This window comes from Thermobia domestica, chromosome 4 (assembly GCF_964235325.1).
Source record: "Thermobia domestica chromosome 4, izTheDome1.hap1.1, whole genome shotgun sequence".
NCBI lineage: Eukaryota > Metazoa > Arthropoda > Insecta > Zygentoma > Lepismatidae > Thermobia > Thermobia domestica.
In genome coordinates, this window is record NC_137457.1 from 145,690,648 (window position 1) to 145,712,815 (window position 22,168).

At 33.3% G+C, this 22,168-nt stretch overlaps 1 protein-coding gene and 1 non-coding gene across 2 annotated transcripts in view; one reads left to right on the forward strand and one right to left on the reverse strand.

The window, feature by feature from the left end:
• The window catches only part of LOC145682902 (uncharacterized), a 1,185,542-nt gene that overhangs the window by 1,020,777 nt on the left and 142,597 nt on the right, over window positions 1-22,168 (forward strand). The gene's annotated exons all lie outside the window — the stretch shown is intronic.
• Window positions 11,657-12,065, reverse strand: LOC145684489 (small subunit ribosomal RNA). The gene has a single exon (XR_014131314.1). It is a non-coding gene; the product is annotated as a small subunit ribosomal RNA (ribosomal RNA).

Here is a 22,168-nt window from a genome sequence, read left to right on the forward strand (position 1 = left end):
CATTGCCGTTCCTACAGGAATTAAGATATTCAGATGAATTGCCACACTTCATGGAGCACAAATAACTTATTCCCCTTCAATCTTATGAACTTTAGGTTTCATTTTCCTGTTTACTGTTGGAGGTCTTACAGGGGTCGTATTAGCAAATTCATCTTTAGATATTGTTCTCCATGACACTTATTACGTAGTGGCACATTTTCATTATGTACTATCTATAGGTGCCGTATTTGCTATCATAAGGGCTTATTCATTGATTCCCCTTATTTAGAGGAACAACGATAAATCCTACATGGCTAAAAATTCAATTCTTAGTAATATTTACAGGAGTAAACATCACATTCTTTCCTCAACATTTCTTAGGTTTAAGAAGAATACCTCGTCGGTATTCAGATTATCCTGATGCCTACACTACATGATATATAGTATCAAGTATTGGTTCATTCCTTTCCTTCGTTGCCGTCCTAGTACTTGTAATTATCATATGAGAAGCCTTTGCAAGAGCTCGGCCAGTAGTCTTTTCAGATCAACAAACAACATCTTTAGAATGATTCCGGAACTTACCGCCTGCAGAACATAGTTATGCAGAACTTCCCTTACTAACAATTTTCTAAGGTGGCAGATAACTGCATTGGGCCTAAGCCCCAAACATAAGAATAACCATCTTCTTTAGAAATGGCCATTTGAAATCAACTAGGTCTCCAAGACGCAGCATTCCCAGTAATAGAACAAATAGTATTTTTTCATGATCATACAATACTCATTGTAACTATAATTACAGTTCTTGTAGGCTATTTACTAGCCTCTCATCTACCAAACACATACATTAATCGCAATTTATTAGAAGGACAAACCCTAGAGACTATTTGAACAATTCTGCCTGCTATTACACAAATCTTTATTGCCCTCCCATCCCTATGACTCCTATATTTACTAAACGAAATTCATCAGCCAGCAATCACTCTTAAAACAATTGGGCATCAATGATACTGAAGCTATGAATATTCTGACTTTTCTTTAACAGAATTTGATTCTTATATGATTCCTATCATTGTAATAACTCCTAATTCATTTCGTCTACTAGATGTAAATAATCGTATTGTATTACCTATTAATATTGACATTCGTATCTTAATTACCGCTGATGATGTTCTTCACTCATGAGCTATACCCGCCTTTGGTATTAAAGCAGATGCTACCCCAGGACGTTTAAATCAAATAGCAGCTAATATTACACGCGAGGCTTATTCTTCGGGCAATGCTCAGAAATTTGTGGTGCAAATCACAATTTCATGCCAATCGTTGTTGAAGCCTGCCCTCATTCAGTATTTATTAACTGAATAACAAAAATAATACAAGAACTCTCATTGGGTAGCTGAAAGTAAACAATGCTCTCTTAAACCAAAAGATAGTAAAGTAACAATTACTTCCAGTGGAAAAATTAGTTAAATTATAACGTAAGCATGTCAAGCTTAAATTACTACTCAATAGTATTTTTCTATTCCACAAATATCTCCCCTAAAATGACTCATATTATTTATTATATTTTCTCTATGTTACCTTCTATTTGCATCTATTATATATTTTAATTCAAATACACCTCATCCTTCCTTAGATAGCACTAATATTAAGAAAACAACAATAAATTGAAAGTGATAACAAACCTTTTTTCAACCTTTGATCCCTCTACTTCAATTATAAACATATCATTTAACTGATTTAGAACAGCAATTGGACTTCTAATTATTCCAATCCCATTTTGATTCTTACCTGGATGACCAAACATCTTCTGAAATAAAATTACCCTAACTCTTCATAATGAATTCAAAACTATTCTTGGCCCCACTAGCCATCAAGGAAGAACCTTCCTATTTATTTCTTTATTCTCCTTCATCTTGTTTAATAATTTTATAGGCCTATTCCCTTACGTATTTACTAGCTCTAGACATCTAACCTTTACATTAACCCTCGACCTCCCCCTTTGAATAAGTTTCATAATCTACGGCTGGGTCAACCACACTCAACATATATTTGCCCATCTCGTTCCTTCTGGAACTCCAGCTCCTCTCATACCATTCATAGTGTGTATTGAAATAATTAGTAACATCATTCGGCCCGGAACCCTAGCTGTTCGGCTAATAGCAAATATAATTGCAGGTCATCTCCTCTTAACCTTATTAGGTAACACAGGCCCTTCCTTATCTTTTTCCATACTTTCATTACTAATAATTGGACAAATTACCCTTCTAATATTAGAATCTGCTGTTGCAGTAATTCAATCATACATATTTGCAGTCCTAGTTACATTATATTCAAGAGAAGTTACTTACGTCATCACCACAAAATCATCCCTACCACCTAGTTGATCAAAGCCCCTGACCACTTACTGGAGCTCTAGGAGCCTTATTTACAACCACAGGTCTCACTAAGTGATTCCACCAATATGACCCCTCTCTATTCTTCCTAGGCATACTTATTACATTATTAACTATAATTCAATGATGACGAGATGTAACTCGAGAAGGAACATATCAAGGATTACACACTATACAAGTTACATTAGGTCTTCGATGAGGTATAATTTTATTTATTATTTCTGAAGTATTCTTTTTTGTTTCATTTTTCTGGGCCTTCTTCCACAGAAGACTAGCACCGACAGTAGAAATTGGATCTTTCTGGCCTCCAGCAGGTATTGTGCCATTCAACCCAATACATATTCCCCTACTCAACACTGCAATTCTACTGGCCTCAGGAGTTACTGTAACATGAGCTCATCACAGATTAATAGAAGGTAACCATACTCAAGCCACACAAGGTCTACTACTCACAATCCTTCTAGGCCTATACTTTACTGCCTTACAAGCATATGAATACTATGAAGCCCCATTCACCATTGCAGATGCTGTTTATGGCTCAACATTCTTTATAGCGACAGGTTTCCATGGTCTTCACGTTATTATTGGTTCTACATTCCTAGCTACTTGTTTACTACGCCATCTTTTATCACATTTTTCTCCTACACACCACTTTGGATTTGAGGCTGCTGCCTGATATTGACACTTTGTAGATGTAGTATGATTATTCCTTTACATTTCTATTTATTGATGAGGAGGTTAGCCTACTTAATATATATAGTATATTTGACTTCCAATCAAAAGGATCACTTAAATGAAATAGGCAATTAATACAATTTTAACAACTGGTCTATCAACTATTATTATTTGCCTAATCGTTATAGCTATTTCAACTCTTCTTTCCTAAAAAGTCATTAATGACCGAGAAAAAAGTTCCCCCTTTGAATGTGGATTCGATCCTAAGTCATCAGCCCGAATCCCCTTCTCTTTACGATTCTTCTTCATTGCCGTAATTTTTCTTAATTTCGATGTGCCCTTCTACTTCCAATAACAATTACTATCAACAACACTAATGCATTATCCTGATCTCTCGTCAGACTAACATTCTTAGTAATTCTCCTAATAGGACTTTATCATGAATGAAATCAAGGATCTCTAACATGAGCTGACTAAATGAAACAGGATAATAGTTAAATATAATATTTGGTTTGCATCCAAAAGGTGTTGCTGTCAACTTATCTCATAAGTAGGAAGCCAACAATTGCACTCCGTTTCGACCTGAACCTTTGGCCTCTCTGTCCCCTACTTCTTAGTTGAAGCCAAAAAGAGGCATTTCACTGTTAATAATACTATTGGGATTTTACCCCAACTAAGGAGATGTGAATAATCAAGAAGAAGCTGCTAACTTTTATCTTTATCGGATTATACCATTAACATCTCTTAATATAAAATGACTATTACCCCCTTAGTATAAATATTACATTACCTTTTCGGGGTAAAAAAGAAAGTGCTCTTCTCAGGGAGTATAATTAGGGAATATATTTTTTTCTTAGTATCTTCAATACTATGTTTTCAATATAAGCTACCTAAATATACAAATATAAAGAAACAAAGGAAAATTGTAAAAATTAAAAAAATAATAAATACATTTTAAATAAATTGTCCTGTGATTGTTGAATCAATATTGAACCATCCTTAAAACTACTTTACATGCCTTTAGCACCAAGACGTCCTCTTCACCCTTGATCAATATTATTATAATAGGCACCTCCTACATATAAAGGTAATTTAATAATATAATTTGTTGATAAATAAGGCAAAAATCATATGCTTTCTATTATTGTAGAGCTAAAATAAAATTTTATACACACTAAAGACTGCCCAATAGAATAACTTGATAATAAAATACCAACCCACAAGCCTACTACACTTACATGCAGGGCACCTATTTTTAGGTGTAAAGGTAAAACAATACAATTAACAGTAGGAAAAATCAATCAACTCAATGTTGCACCTCCTAAAATTGCCATTACTACTAATCCTAATATTCCCTTGCATATAACCCAGCCTTCATTATCACTAATAGAATGAATATTAGCACCCCCAAAGCCCTTGCCTGTTAAATAAAAACTTAAACATACTGAATAACATACAGTTAGGCCTGTAGAAAAAATAATAAGAAAACGCTGACTACATTAATTAAAGAAAAAGAAGAAACCTCCAAAATTAAGTCCTTAGAATAAAACCCGGCTAAAAATGGTATTCCACATAAAGCCAAGTTAGCAACATTTAAACAAGACAAAGTGAGGGGCATCTGACTTACAAGTGCTCCCATTCTACGAATATCTTGTGTGTCCCCCACACCATGAATAATTGCTCCTCCACATAAAAAGTAATGCTTTAAATAAAGCATGCGTCAATAGGTGAAAAAAAGCCAATATAGGGAATGCTATAGACAAAATTATTATTATAAGACCAAGCTGACTTAAAGTAGATAAACCAATAATCTTCTTTAAATCATATTCATAATTAGCACCGATACCAGCTATAAATATTGTCAATCCTGACAATAAAAGCAACACATCTCCCATATAAACACTCAATAAAACGTCTCTGAAACGAATTAACAAGTAAACTACAGCAGTCACAAGTGTAGAAGAGTAAACTAATGCTGATACTGGTGTAGGAGCAGGCATTGCTGCTGGCAGTCATGCAGAAAAAGGAATTTGTGCACTTTTTGTTATTGCCGCCAAAATAATCAAACTAGAAATAATTATTATCTCACTATTATTTAAAACTCTATGCAAATAAAAGACATAATTTCAACTTCCATAATTCAATATTCAAGCAATGGCTAATAAAATTGCTACATATCCAATACGATTAGAAAGGGCAGTCAATATGCCAGCATTATAAGACTGTACATTTTCATAATAAATAACTAAACAATATAATACTAATCCTAATCCATCACAGCCAAGTAGGATTCTAATTAAATTAGGAGAAACAATCAGTAAAACTATCGAAAGAACAAATATTAATACAAGTATAAAAACCGATTAAGATATCGCTCAGATCCTATATATTGTTCACTGTAATAAATTACTATTCTAGAAATATAAAGTACAAATCTTATAAATGTAAATGATATTCAATCAAATAGAAGAGTTATAATAATTTTATTTCTATTAAAAGAAAGAACTTCTCATTCAATAAATACACTATATCTATTGATTAAAAAATTCAAACCTATTATGAATAAAAAGACACTTATTCTATTTAAAAAAGCAAATCTAGTTATACAAATTGAAAAAGGTCAAACCATGGCTTAAGGGCAATTAAGCCTTCTTTAGTTCCACAAACTAAAATTTTATTCTAAACTACTCAAGCAACTACAATCATAAGAATCTCGGCCCTGCAAAAAAGATTAATAAATTTAAAGGCAATCAGTGTAATATCAATAATAAATATTCTCGCACACTTCTCCCTCAACAAGAATATAAATTAGAATAAGGTATTCCATGTTGAGTATATGAATACAAATATAATCTATAGGCAGCTCTAAAAAAGGAAAGTAAAGCTAAGCCTAATATACTCAATCAGATCAACCAACAATTCTATTTAACAGACTAATTTCTCCTAATAAATTTAATGTTGGTCGTGCAGCTATATTAGCAATTCTTAACAAAAACCATCACAGCCCTAAAATCGGTATAAAAGATAATATTCCCCGACTAATTAACAGTCTTCGACTTCCTGAACGTTCATAAGAAATATTTGTAAGAATAAGCAGAGGCCGTGAGCAATTATTAATGTAAGAGCACCTCTAAATCCCCATAATCCCATCGTTAGTAGACCCATCAACACTAAGACCATGTGAGCAACAGAAGAATAAGCGATTAAAGACTTTACATCGACTTTTCGTAAACATACTAATCTAACCGACCAAATGCCCAAAACTTTAATTCCAAATCAAATTAAATTTATACTTACAGCTACATTTTCTATAAAATATAATACGTAATAGCCCATACCCCCTAGCTTCAATAAAACTCCCGCCAAAATTATTGAACCACTTACGGGTGCCTCAACATGTGTCTTAGGTAATCAAAGATGAACCAGAAATATAGGCATTTTAATTAAAAAAGCAACAACTAAAGCAAAATATCATATATAATATGTAATTCCTAAATCTATTACACTTCTCATATTAATCATCAATAAGCTACCTTTAATATATTCCAAATAAAAAATACCAATTAAAAGTGGAAGTGAAGCAAACAAGGTATAAAATAATAAGTATATATCTGCCTGCACTCGTTCGGGCTGATAACCTCAACCCAAAATTATAAAAAAAATGTAGGAATTAAAGAACCCTCAAAAAAATAAAATATAAACAATCTAGAAGAAGAAAATCTGAAGTAAAGTAAAATAAGTAATAATAAAACTAAACTAATAAAACTCGCTCTATAAAATGAACTTCTCAACACACCTTCTCTAGTCACAATTATAAGAATAACAATTCAAATACTTAATAAAATCAATGAATATCTCAAACTATCACTCCACAAATTATAGTCCACTTCCCAAGGAACCAGTCCTATACTATTTCTTATTATAAATAAAAAACAAACCCCAATAAGACAAAACTGAACAACTCACCACAATTTAAAATTAAAGCCTAAAGGTATTAAAAACAGCATAAACATTAAATAATTAAACATCGTAATACAACTAAAGAATTTAAATAGTCACCTCCGTGAGTTCGAACAATAAACACTAAAATCGACAGCCCTAAGCTACCCTGACAAACACTAAAAGTCAGAAATAATAAACAAAAATAATTTTCAACGTACAAACTACCTAAAGAATAAGATAGAAGTAAAAAACTTATCAACATAATGAATTCAAGTCTTAATAAAACCATTAATAAATGCTTACGCTGAATAACAAAACAAGCTATTCCTAAAATAACTAGAAAACAAGAAAACAAAACAAATAATATTTTCATAAGCTTTTATAGTTTAACTAAAACGTTGGTCTTGTAAACCATTAATGAATAAGATTCTAAAAGCATCAAGAGAAAGTATAAACTTATCTTTAGTCTCCAAAACTAATATTTTAATAAACTACCTCTTGAAATTAAAATAACTTGAATATTACTTATAATCTTAGTAGTTTTAAGATTCATTCTAATTCAAATATCCCACCCTCTATCAATAGGACTAATGCTTATTGTTAATACCATTACTACCTGCTTAATTATTTCAACTATAAGAGAATCTCCTTGATTTTCTTACATTCTCTTCCTAGTTTTTCTAGGTGGTATATTAGTTTTATTCATTTATGTTACAAGACTAACATCAAATGAAATATTTACTCTAACACCTAGTCTTTTCCTACTAATTTTCCTAGTTCCACTCCTCTTAATTCTTATAATAATTATTGATCCTCTTATGCTTCCGAACATAACTTCATTACCAGACCCACATCACTATACAACTAATTATCAAGAAATCCCCGGCATAAAATTCTATATAACATCAATCTTAATAAATACTATTATATTAGCAACATATTTATTTATCACATTAATTGCAGTAGTAAGGATCACTTCATTATATCAAGGCCCTCTCCGGGCCTCTAAGTCATATGTCAACACCAATTCGCTTACATCACCCCCTTTTTAAAATTGCTAATAACGCCTTAGTAGATCTCCCAACTCCTATTAACATCTCATATTGATGAAACTTTGTCTCTCTTCTCGGCTTATGTTTGATTATTCAAATTGCTACAGGCCTATTTCTAGCAATACGTTATGTATCAAGTATTGAATTAGCCTTCAACAGAGTAATTCACATCTGTCGAGATGTAAATTTTGGGTGGCCTTTTACGTACTTTGCACGCTAATGGGGCAACCGTTTTCTTCATTTGTCTTTACTTACACGTCAATCGAGGAATATACTATGGTTCTTATCTCTATCTTCACACCTGTAGAGTAGGGGTCGCCATTCTACTACTAGTAATAGCAACTGCTTTCGTGGGTTACGTCCTAACTTGAGGTCAAATATCTTTCTGAGGTGCAACAGTTATTACAAACTTACTATCACCCATCCCCTACCTAGGAACAATATTAGTACAATGAATTTGGGGTGGATTTGCCGTAGATAATGCTACTTTAAACCGTTTCTTTGCCTTCCATTTTCTCTTACCTTTCATCGTGGCTGCCATGTCAATAGTACATCTCCTATTCCTCCACCAAACAGGATCTAACAACCCTCTAGGCCTTAACAGAAACCAAGATAAAATTCCCTTTCACCCCTATTTCTCAACTAAGGACACTATTGGATTTCTAACAATAATAACAGCATTAATATTACTTACCCTTTGAAATCCTTATATACTAGGAGATCCTGAAAATTTCACCCCGGCGAACCCGTTAGTCACACCAGTTCATATTCAACCAGAATGATACTTCCTATTTGCCATTGCCATTCTTCGTTCCATTCCTAATAAACTTGGGGGAGTTATTGCCTTAGTAATGTCAATCCTCATTTTAATAAATATACCATTTTTTCATACTAGAAAAATACGAGGTTTACAATTCTATCCTATTAACCAAATTATATTCTGAATTATAGTTAGCACAGTAATCCTTTTAACTTGAATCGGAGCTCGGCCAGTCGAAGACCCTTATATTCTAACAGGCCAATTTCTCACAGTTATCTACTTCGCCTACTTCCTATTTGTGCCATATCTCTCCTCCCTATGAGATCTCATTTTAAATAAAACTTAGTTCTTTGGCTGAGAATAAGCATATGTTTCGAAAACATACAACAGAGCAAAGCTCTAAGAACTTATTCTCAATTTAATACACTTAAATTAAAAGAGAAATAAAAAGAAGCTTTATGCCCCCTAAAAATAAAAGATAATTAAGAGATAAAGGGAAAAAACTCTTACAAGCAAGATAGATTAAATTATCATACCGAAATCGTGGTAACGTTCATCGTACTCAAATAAACCCAAAAGAAATAAATACTACCCTACAAAAAAACAAAACAGAAAAAATATCATATCCTAAAAACAAAATACTAAATAAAGCTCTTATAAACAAAATACTAGCATATTCAGCCATAAAAATAAGAGCAAATCCCCCTGCTCTATACTCAATATTAAACCCAGAAACAAGCTCTGATTCGCCTTCTGCAAAATCAAAAGGAGTTCGATTAGTTTCAGCTAAACAAGAAGCAAATCAAACTAATGCTAAAGGAAACATGATTCACAAAAAACATAACTCTTCCTGATTATAACCAAAATTCAACAATCTATATCTCTCAGCTAAAAATAAAAAAGACAACAAAATCAAAGCCAAACTAACCTCATAAGAAATAGTTTGTGCTACTGCTCGAAGGCCTCCTAGCAAAGAATATGAAGAATTAGAAGATCAACCAGCAATTATTACAGTGTATACACCCATGCTTGTACAACACAAAAAGAACAATAAACCTAAAGAAAAAGTCAGTATAACACTTAAATAAGCGATTCTTAATCATACTAAAAACGATAAAAATAAACTAAAAACAGGAGCTAGATAATAAGGATAATAATTAGATATAGTAGGAAAAACTTGCTCCTTAGTAAATAACTTAATTGCATCTGCAAAAGGCTAAGGTAAACCACAAATGCCTACCTTATTGCGCCCCCGACGAATCTGAATATACCCTAAAACCTTCCGTTCTAATAAAGTTAAAAATGCGACCCCAATTAAAACACAAATAATCAAAATCAAATAGGAATCTACACCTATAACATAGTCATAATACATTATTACCTGGACTCAAACATCCATTATTAGATCCTAAATCTAATGCACTTATCTGCCAAAGTAATGCTCATTTACTTTTATTCCCTAATAATAAATATTATTAGTACTCGGTCCTTTCGTACTAAAGTACAATTGGCAATAAAGGATAGAAACCGATCTGGCTCACGCCGATCTGAACTCAGATCATGTAAGATTTCAAAGGTCGAACAGACCTATACACTAAGCTTCTGCACCTAGATAAAATCTTAATCCAACATCGAGGTCTCAATCTCTCTTGTCGATATGAACTCTCAAAAAAAAAACGCTGTTATCCCTGAGGTAACTTAGTCTAACAATCATCAATAAAGGATCATAAAAATACCTAAAAGTAATTATACAAAAAAGAGTTTATTTTATCTTCTCGTCCCCCCAACGCAACAATTAAATAATAAATTTATTTATTACCAACTACAAAAATTACTACTTAAATATAAAGATCTACAGGGTCTTATCGTCCTCTTAAATCATTTAAGCCTTTTCACTCAAAAGTAAAATTCAACGTTACGAATAAAGACAGTCTTCCAATCGTCCAACCTTTCATACAAGCCCACAATTAAAGGACTAATGATTATGCTACCTTCGCACAGTCAAGATACCGCGGCCGTTTAAAACCTCACTGGGCGGGTCAGACCTTCTATTTTAACAAAAGGACATGTTTTTGATAAACAGGCGGAGGAAATCTTTGCCGAATTCCTTTATCATTCTCTCCAATATACTAATAACACCATTATAAATTACCTTAACTAATTTAAAGCAAAAGTACAGTAACAAATTAAATGCAATAAAATATGATAAACAATTCAAATAAGTTATAACAAAATTACGAATGATGGCTACTTCTAAGCCCACATCTTTCATTTAATATAAAACCACATTATAAATAATAAAAGTAAAGAGCAAATCCCCCTTACAATTTCGCGACAGAACTACGAAAACCAAATCCACAACAAGTCTAGCCGCGGCTGAATTAAATTCAATTCCTGCACAACCAGATATAATGGAAACCGAAAGGCATTTCACCACTAAAATAAAATTCATAAGTAATATACTACCTATAATATCATAATATTTTAGCTCTTTCCATTTCGGGAAATAATTATGTAATAATATTATTTAGTGTCCCCTGATACAAAGGTACAACATTTCAAGTTTTCTTTACCTTAAACAAAATTTCACTTATTTAAACATTCACTTACGGTACTAATTAACTATAACATCAACTAATTAATTCTATACCCCATACAATAACATCAATTAAAGTTGATTCACCTAGTCTCATTATAAAAATATATATATATATATATATATATATATATATATATATATATATATATATATATATAAGTCAATTCTTCAATCAAAATAATCTGAATCGCACAGAAACCTCCTCGATGTAAACGAATAGCTCAACTAACAAGCTCTATTTTGTATTAATTCAACCTAGGCACACCTTCCGGTACACCCACTATGTTACGACTTATCTCACCTAAACAAGTGAGAGCGACGGGCGATGTGTACATATCCTAGAGCCCTACTCATAATAGCAATGTAACTAATATTACATTCAAATCCACCTTCATTTAAATGATTTCATAATAAAATCCGTATAAACATTCCATTGTAATCCATCTCCTCTTACTGATAAGCTGCACCTTGACCTGAAGTTCTCCTCAATAAAGATAATGAAGGTGTCTAGCCTCTCCTTAATACCTTCAACTACGGCGGTATACAAACTGCCAACTACAGTAAGTAAAATATATCGTGGATTGTCGATTACGGGACAGATTCCTCTGAACAGTCTAAAATACTGTCAAATCCTTTGAGTTTCAAGAATATAACTACTATTACCCAGGTATTACATTTTACATTAAAAATAATAGGGTATCTAATCCTAGTTTAACAAATAATTTCATAGCCTCAAACATAGAACTCACTATTTTAAATAATAATTTCACCTAAAAATAAAAAGACAAAATCCTACAATTTAAATTTATAACTTCTCCCCCCAAAAATGGCACCTTATTATTGTTCTGTCTTTCTATTTATTTTAATTACATGGTGAGCGTGAAATGTGTTATTTATTTTCGACGCATAAGCCGGGAACTAACTACCTATCTATCTTTCTTTTCCTCTTTTAAAAATTAATAAAATCACTTATGTTCTGTCTGCTAATTTATTTATAATAATTATTATTATTTTCAAAGTGTACAGAGAATATTTTAAATACATATTTTAAACATTCTATATAGAAGAAATCGCTACTGCAAGGTTTGGTTGAACGAGATTTTAGGTGGCTAAGTTTTATCCCGCGAGGATCTAGCCAGGCTAGATTTCATCCGGCAAGATTTTCTTTATGTGAGATTTTCGCCAGACGAGCCAGGCCCGTACCCAGCCTAAAACTGTAGGGGGAGGCAGGGCGAAGTTAGGGGAGCCCGACCCGACCAATTGGTACTTTTTTACCACATTTGCAAGCCTACCGTCAAAATTTTAGGGGGGCAGCAAAAATTAAGTGGGGCCCGGCCCCCCATAGAGCCCCCTGGATACGGGCCAGTGTGGGCGTAAGATTTTGGTTGTGATGTTTCATCCGCAAGTCATCAACAAATCTGGGTGGATATATGGACCAATATAGCTTTCTGTGGATATATTTTTATTGATTAAATGCAATTTGTGATCATTCCACTTTGCGACAAGGCCATTACTTTTCATGTGTCGGCCAAATTTGATGGAGAGTTTGATAAAATTCCTCAGCGGAAATTAATAATTCCAAGTTGCGAATAAGCGGTAATTGGTTCTTTATATAAATCAGCAGAGTAGAAGTGATACACATTACAGGTATTTTTCTCTAAAATTATGAAGTGTTATGAACTAGGTAGTGAAAACAAGAATAAACCTCTCTTTGTTCAAAAGTAACGCAATTGTAGACTCCTAAGAAGTAACGTAACGTTGATCAGTAAACTGAGTCAAAATATGATATAACACACATACACGCACACAAACACACAAACACACACACTCACAAAGACATATATATATATATATATATATATATATATATATATATATATATATATATATATATATATATATATATATATATTCTGTAAATCACGCTTTCAGTTAAAAGTTAAAAAAATCATTTGTTTACCTTTGGAATACCAATAGTTGGTCTAACTTATCTACACCCTCAAAAGTAATGTAATAGGCCTACTTATTTATTTATTTATTTTATATATTACTGTTACGCACACGAATAAAATACCATGATTTGTTCTTTCATTTTCCCAAATATTTTTTTAAAGTTATAATATTTTAAAGTAACATTTTTTATTTTAAAATGCCAAATATTGATGATAATACTTTTACAAAAATTTTATGTTCCTTCTGTCGTGTCTTCTGTTTTCACCTCGCAAAATTCAAGATTTAGGATCAAAAATGGTTGGAATATGAAAATAGGGAAAATTCACCCTGTTTGACAAGTCTTGTTATAAAATACAAGTAAAGAGTTGTGTAGATAGATAACGTTGTCTGAATTCTGACTGCGGACAGTCTTGCCTTCCGCAACCCTTTCTTTTTCCGAATCATATAACCAGATTGTCAACTAACATAATTTTAAAGATATCTATTTTCCACATTATTAGATGACGATCGTTTCTCATTTCGTAACTTGTTTCCCTCCCCTAGCAACTTTTTGAATATCAATGAGGAACAATGGTGTGAATGAACCAGGAGAGATTGTATCTGTAACTTCACGAGCAGGGAAAGAAACCCTGTTGATTCTCCAACACCTGAATTTGTGTTTATTTTTATAGTATTTCCAGCATTGTCACATTTATTATTAAAATGTAATGTTAATGAACTATAAGAGCTAATTTAAAAATAAAAAAGTGAACATGTAGTATTGGGGTAGGTTGACATCTGGAGAAAGTTTGAACTGCATAATACAAACATTTTCCATAATATTTTGGAAAGAAGTTCTCCATGTTATTATATAGGGACTAATGATCTCAGCTCAAAACGTTAGACACGCACTTAGTTGTTCTTTGAATAAAACTACCCAAAATTTACGGCAGGTATTACAGAGATGTCTAGATTCCCATGGTACTCGTGGAAACAAAAGTGAAATTATGAACAGAAAAAAAGACGAACTTTTTAATAAACAATTGACAGACCTGTACTATGTAGGAGAAAAAAGAAACAAAAGGTCTCATACCGTGCGATAGGCCTGTACTATGTAGGAGAAGAAAAAAGAAAGAAAAGGTCTCATACCGTGCGATCGCTCTCAAACACAACTGGCCAAAACTCGTAGCATAAAACTTCGTTGGCATTCGATAACAGCAAATAACCTTACAATTAATGTCTGTCAATTTCTCAATTGAATGTTTCAAGTTAACTCTGCGTATGAACGATTTCAGAATCAAATACAAGAATGTGAAATAAAAAAAGAAATATAAAATAAAATAAAAAAGATGAGGAGAGAATTGAAAAAATAACACGTAAATAGAAAAGTGCAGGAAAATACAGAGAAGAAAACGAAAGAGAGAAGGCTCGTTAAGAGATAAACGAACCACAAATAAATGTAGGACAAGTGTCGATTTTAGGGCGAAATGTATCTCAATTTTTCGAAACGGGGCGGGCTTAAATAACGCCACACTGGGGTGTCTTCTGATGGGAAAGTTTCGCAAGTCCGTGCCCAGATCAATATATTTATAGGGAGAGAATAGTCCCCATAAATGAATTAATACTCACTGTATCTGGCCCAATCAATCAGAATTCTTAACGGTCTAGCTGTAAGGTCGGTTAGATCTACGTTTTTGGAAATTTCTAAAACATCAAAAACTCTTCGATATCCCGACGACAAAAGTATGAGTTGAGGTAAAAGAGATTTTAAAGGGACTATATTAAGACGGCGATAACCAGAACGGATAAAAAAATGTTCTAAGAAGTTGTTTGTCAAATTCTTGTTAGTGGCTCCCAGTACAGAAGGACGCCAACCTTGAAGTCTCGTGTGAATTTCCATGCTATCTAATATTAAATTAAGGAAATTGAAGATATAAGTGGGGAGGGGAGAACGACACTCTGGTACGGAATTACATATCATACTAAAAGAAGGATTTCTTTACAATGTTATTCACTCTTGCCCCATTCTTTACTTGTGAACCTTTAAAAAAATTAAATTCGACAAACGACTGATAAGGAAAAACCGAAATTTAAAAAAAATCCGAGGGGACTAAATCACATTAATTCAGATTTTCAAGATTAATTAGACATTCTTCGGTCGTATTACTTTCATGAATTAGCTACTTTAATCCGTAGCTAAATATAAGCTATCCAAAATGTAACGGTGTTTGAAATTAATTTTCCTGAGAAAACAAATTCGTCGCCTGCTTGAACCTTTCACAGATATTTCTATTTAGTCACGCTTTGATTTCTTAGTCTTTGTCATTCATAACTCGAGTCAACAAATATTATGAATTAATTAGTACAAGGCAAACTCTATAGCCTAACTGAATACTACATTTGTTTCATGTGAGTATGCAATGTGAGAGCCAGTGGTCAACTGTTTTCAATCTAACGATAAATATTTAATAGGACATTATGTAGCACAAGTATATCTCTACTGGCGAAAATCTTTTGGCACTAGTATACTTTGGGGTGGCCATTTACATAAACAACAATGACTTATTTTAAAATTCTATTTACTTATTATCGCGACGACTCACATTTAAAGCACACCCAATCATAATTATAGCCATTTACACCATTATCAATCAATGTATTAACTACTCCTAACCTACATTCACACTACTCTAATAAATCCTCTACTCAAGTCAACATATTAGAGAAAACACAATTGACCAGTGGCTAGTACAAATCAAACTCGCATGATCCCAAACACTTGTATTCGTAACATACCGAGTTCGTGTTTACATTAAGTAAATTTTAGTAATACGAAAATTTTAGCTATTTGGTTGATTAATTTTATACGCATATTTTACTAGAATTCAATCCTAATTATTCTTAACAGGTGGGTAGATAAAAGAACATGAGAGAATATCTGCTTATAAAGTGATTGAAATAGTTTTTATGCTGGTAAGGTGCTAAAGTACGGAGGCTAGGATGTTCTCTTAAAGTCAAACGCGAAGTTGAAATTTTACGATTACATAATTATTTCAAATTGGAAAAGGTAACCATTGCAAATACCGGTTCGTCTAAATAGAACCTACTAACCTGAAACATTGGATTTAGTCCGGTTATTATCATTTTTTGTAACTATAACAAAATATGCTCATTTTGCCAATATCCATTTCATTAACTAGACAACAATTGACTAACGCTTGTGCGAACGGTCTTTCCCTATTAGAGGGCGCTGTGACTGCATAAACTAACCTTGCGCTGATAAAAGTTTAATCATCTGAATACTGAATTTTGTACTAAAGCAAGAATAAATTAATGTTTGTGGTTAAGGTTTCTGTCTCTAATGTAACAAAATAAATAATTAATTGCATAAATATAACACTAAATCGTCCTCAATAATCCACTTACTCACACAACTATTAAACTGCTACACTATAATGACATCAATTACAATAGGTTACACAAAATATAAATACGAATCACTAACCAGAATGTACAAGTATAAAGCAAATATTTCAATCCCAATAATATGGCTCTGAATACATAACGTAAATATTGAAAATAAATTTACGAAGGAAAATGTTTTGGGACCAATTGGCCCTGAAATTGCCACTAAATCATTGCTAGGTTCGAAAGGACCTATCAAATTGTCCTGAGAAGATTCCCCCCTGAAGGGAGAGGAATCTTAGCACAATTAACCTATATTGTGGAAATATCCTACATTATGGGAGCGACAAATCAAGATGGATAGTAACCCGGTTCGAATTTTTAACTAACATAGTGCTGACGAACTTAGCACGCCTCAAATTTTAATGCATCATGTTGGGAAACAATCTTTCGAACAAACATAACCTACTGTACAGGCTGGGGATAGGGACAGGTTATTCCTAGTCCAAAAACAGAAAATTTTGATAAAAATGTAAAAAGAATGATGATGACAAACTCCTAAACCTCCCAATCTTGTTTGTAATAACTAACACTTTTACTCACTGCTTGAAGACTGAAGGTTGAAATATCCAAGTTTAGTAGAAATCAATTCCACTTATCCATCATGGTGACTGAATTCCTTCAAAATCATTAGTTTCTTTGAAAATCAAATTTTGCATTCTAAATATTGTTCACAGATGACTGAAATATGTTATCTTGAACTAGTAAAGTCTAGGATTACAACTGTTTCTGAACTGCAAAATCTATTACCGAAGTAGGCATACCAAATTTTAAAAGTCACTGCGTCGGAATTCAAAAGATGTTGATCTTTCGATGGTTGACGATAGAAGACACGATCCTACCTCTGGACAAAGATGAGCTGAGACTTCTCAGCCAAACACAGCCAAGGAAAACACTCTCGTGACTAACGCTAACACGCTGCTAACATCTGGCACAATTTCTGATTTTTGGGAGTCTCAGAAGGGCGAGGGGGTTATATACCTATTATAGGTATAATAGGTGTAATATACCTATTATATCTAACTGTAATAGGTATATTGCAAGGGTCCTAGCCCCTTAGGCCCCTTCGGTTCATTGGATGACATCAATAAATGAAAAGTCTGTATGACATATTTTCAAGTATTGCATTCGGTAGATCACACTAACAGCACCGATTGAGAACAAATTATTATAGAAGTTTTGGTTTGATTAACCGATATTAATAGTCATAATGACATTTAACCAAAGGTAGGGACCAACAGACTCAATTAATCGTAGCATTTTTCATTCCGGATGCTGGGATTGCTACTGAGTACATAATTAGGGACTATCATATTGCGGTAACATTTCAAAATCAAAACTATTCAGCAAATCGTTCATCAAGTTCATACATAATCTAAGATTCATAAACATAGAGTGTTTTGAGAAGTGATAGATAATTGCTTGTTTTACAGCGAAGTGACATATGACAAGAAATAGAAGAAACAAGTAAACAGATAAAAGGTCCATAAAATAATATAGGATGCCCTTGCAAGCTGCTTTAACAAGTAGCAGCAATATTCGAAAAACACTACTTAGGAAAAGAATCGAATTATGGCTTTAGCTACTGAGTTGTCAATAGTTGACCATATCTCAATGTCGTTACAAGCGCAAGTGTCAAATACCAAATCAAAATTTTCTTAAAAAAAGAAAAGGAAGGAGTCGCCAAACCCAGGTCCTGCTCGCCTCACAGCACATGAACACTCCACCACAGTAAATTGACCTAGAAACTTCCCGACAGAAACGAAGAAGAACCGGTGACGTGTAACAACTAATTCATTAGCAAACATGCCCCCCGTATGTTCCAGTGTACAGCTCTTGAAGAAGTTTCCTTCTTATTAAGTACTTTCCACTTGCCGTCAATGTTAACGATATTAGACCCTGCGTACTCATGGTAGTATTTATAGTAATTGATTATGTAATCAACGTTAGGACCAATCAGCCCAATTTTAAAAAAGAAACAAAATAAATAAATAAATAATTAGGAAAGCCCACTCAAACACTTCAATGTACGAAATGAAAAACAAAATACGTGATTCATAATTCTAGCATATGTATTCTGAGACACTCCATATCACCTAGTCAACTGTATTTGTATAGATCACGAATCAATATTTACATTTGTTACATTCTTTTACGTTGAGACGTTGACAAGATAACCAGCAGAAGGTAAGAACTCTGGATCACGCAGTGCTATTTTAGCACCATATTCCAGAACATTCCACAGAAAATATCATAATGATTGTCCATTAATTTTTTGCTCAGGACGAAATGTTCAGACCCGAAAGAACGTTACTACATTTGGCCATTAGTCACACACCTCGTTATTTCCATCTATGAAGTTTCGAGTTCGACTCCAGTTCTCTTATGGGCACGCTGTCTCAGTGGTAGAGCCTTCACCTCCGGTGCTTGTAGTCTCTGGTTCCATCCCAGCTCGCGCCGTGTGGACTTTGTGGTGGACAAACAGCGTGCTCGTGGGTTTTCTCGAGGTTCTTCCGTTTCCTCCCACTTTCTTCATTCCACCATTTCACTCATCTCTCATCATCATCATCTCCTTTAGCCTAATCAGCATAACCATTGGACGCAAATTAAAAGATTTCATTTCATTTCATTTTTCAGTTCTCTTGCTAAGTAGTTGAAAGAATTTGCTAAGAAATTAAATAGAATTCTCCAAACCCTCGTGATAATTCACTATCGCTATAAGCACTAGGATTGAGTTTCAGACGTATCACATGAACGGGGCAATGGTTAAAGAGTCACTCGATTGGTAAATACACTGTACTTCGAATTCCGGCGCACACCACGATAGCAGTATTTGAGCCCATAGGCATTTATAATTATAGTCCCTCACATCGTACTAGAATCCAGCACTAGAATTGTAATACTTAAATATAAATGTCCGTTTTTCAAAGAAGACCATTAGAACGCACTAGGATTTTGAACAATTTGCTTCAGTAATCACAGCTAAGCTTAGGAAGTATGGACAGAATAGGAAGAAATCTTCAGATTTTCATTTTTCCCTAACGATTATCACTCGCTTCACAACATAGCAAGGCTATACAAAGATTTTAAGACACGCACAGCAAAACAACATCCACGAATGCTATTCACACTAACTCACACATGTCTACATTGATAATGAACGTTATTTGATAACACTTAGTCAGTTCTTTGACTCCTATGGTGGACACTGAAAACCCTGCCGGATAAAGAAACAACGACTTTGAAATAAAAATAAAATTTAAGGAAATAATACACGCACTTTATTGTGTGCTCTCTTTTTGATTCACTGGCAATAATTCACTCTTCACTTATTCACGCGAGAATATTGCCACTGATAGGAAAATGATTAAGTGAATATTTGAAAAAAACAGAAGTCATTTATACTCACCTTATCCCTCCGAAATATTTGAAGTAACAGCTGATCGGGCGGCCGAAATCCATTGGAAATTACACCGCCAGGAGGCTCAGTCAAGGCATGAACCGGGAACTCACGGAAAAGAGCTGATATGGACAGAAATGATTTAATCTTTTATAAACACAATATGATCCTTATAAATATAAGAGTAAAAGATCACCTCATCAGACGAAACGCCTAATCAGATAAGAATTAATAACAAAGCGTATTGCCTGATGCTCATCAGCTCTATGATTAGAAAAGAGAAAAACAAACTACGGTTATTTTGCAATAATCTAAAGGAAATGTAGTAAGCAAAAAATGATTAACAGCACTAACGATAATCATAATGACAAATCTTAATTGATGTTTTGTTTAGTGTTTCTTCATAATGAATGGCCTTCTTATTCTCTGATTTTGAGCATCAGAAAAATAGAAACTAATACTCTCTAGCACACACACGGAACGGAAACTTCTCAGTAACATGACTTAATGACACTCAAAAGGAGTAGCAATGACCTTATTAATAAGACTAAAATGTCAAATCTTTATCCGTTGGACTGTTGCGGTGGAGGAGACACTATTATTTTAAGCATTATGAATGTTGAAAACAAAATTTTGAATAGTGCGATATCATACAATTTCGTTTAATTATGAAAGAAAACCAAAAACATTTATCGCAAGTATAATGCGACACTCAGGAAAGATAACTTTAACGGTTTAAATTTAAAAAAAAGTGAGAAACAAATTCACCACATCATTAAATATAGTTAAGAATCAGGAAGTTTTAGGAAGGTTCATTATGGAATATGATAACCCCCTAGCTAGTAAGTATCTGTTTTCAACCGAGAAGGACCGCCTACTACTTACGAGTGAGGATGATCTGGGCAAGAAAGCTGACGCCGAGCAGGATATTTGAAAGGAGACTCCAAACAAATAATTAGTAGCCTGTGAATGTTTTGTCTTTCTTTCTTTGTGTCCTTAGAATGGTGAAGAATTTAAAAACAAAGTTAACAAGAAAATTTCCGTTTCTTGGTAGTCTTGATAGTATTACTGTGCTTAGAATATCACCATTTAAAAAGGATAGATTTGCTCAAAGAAAAACAGAATCAAGTTCTTTTCTTTATAGAGTTAATAACAATCATCGTAATAGAATAATTGGAAATTGGTTTTAAGATTAGTTGAAACTTTTGCTATAATATATTGGTGTGGAATATGCTGGTACATGTCAGCATATGTCTTCTCATGTTTTAAATTAGAGATGTAATTGTGAGAACGAAAGAGCTAGATGACGTGATTGGTAACTTGAATCGTGTTAAGAAGAATGTGGGTAGAATAGTATCGTTCTGCTTCATTCTCCCTTACCAGAAATGAGTACAATTGAAGACAGGTATTATATGGCAATTAAGTTATGACAATATTTGTAGCATTCATTTACTTCTGTTTGTTTTAAAAAAAAGATATAGACGAATTTAAAATCTTCAAGAAGACTTAGATCACCTGAGCATTAGAAATTTAAGTTAAAATAAAATAACTTGTACTTGTCTGAGAGCGCAAGATCGTCCACTCTGCACGCTGTTCGTCGCGATCTACAGAATTCAAATAAAGAATGAATTAAATGAAATTAATTCTCATCACTATTTTCGTCCACTACTGGAACAATTTCGGTTTTCGTGAACATTTTACTGAGTATTTCAGCTGGTCGAATGATTTTCGATAAGTATTTCGAATATCATAAATAATACACAAATAGCAGCAACGTGAGAACATCAGCCAACTGTTCTGTTCACGAAACCAAAATTGTTCCAGTGGTGGAGGAAAACAGTGGTGATAATTAATTTGTTTTCATTCATTCTTTATTTGAGCATATTAAACACACATTGTAACGCCCCTGTCCCCATGGCCAAAAAGCGAAATGAATTCAGATAAAAAAAACTGACTTCAACCCAGTAAACC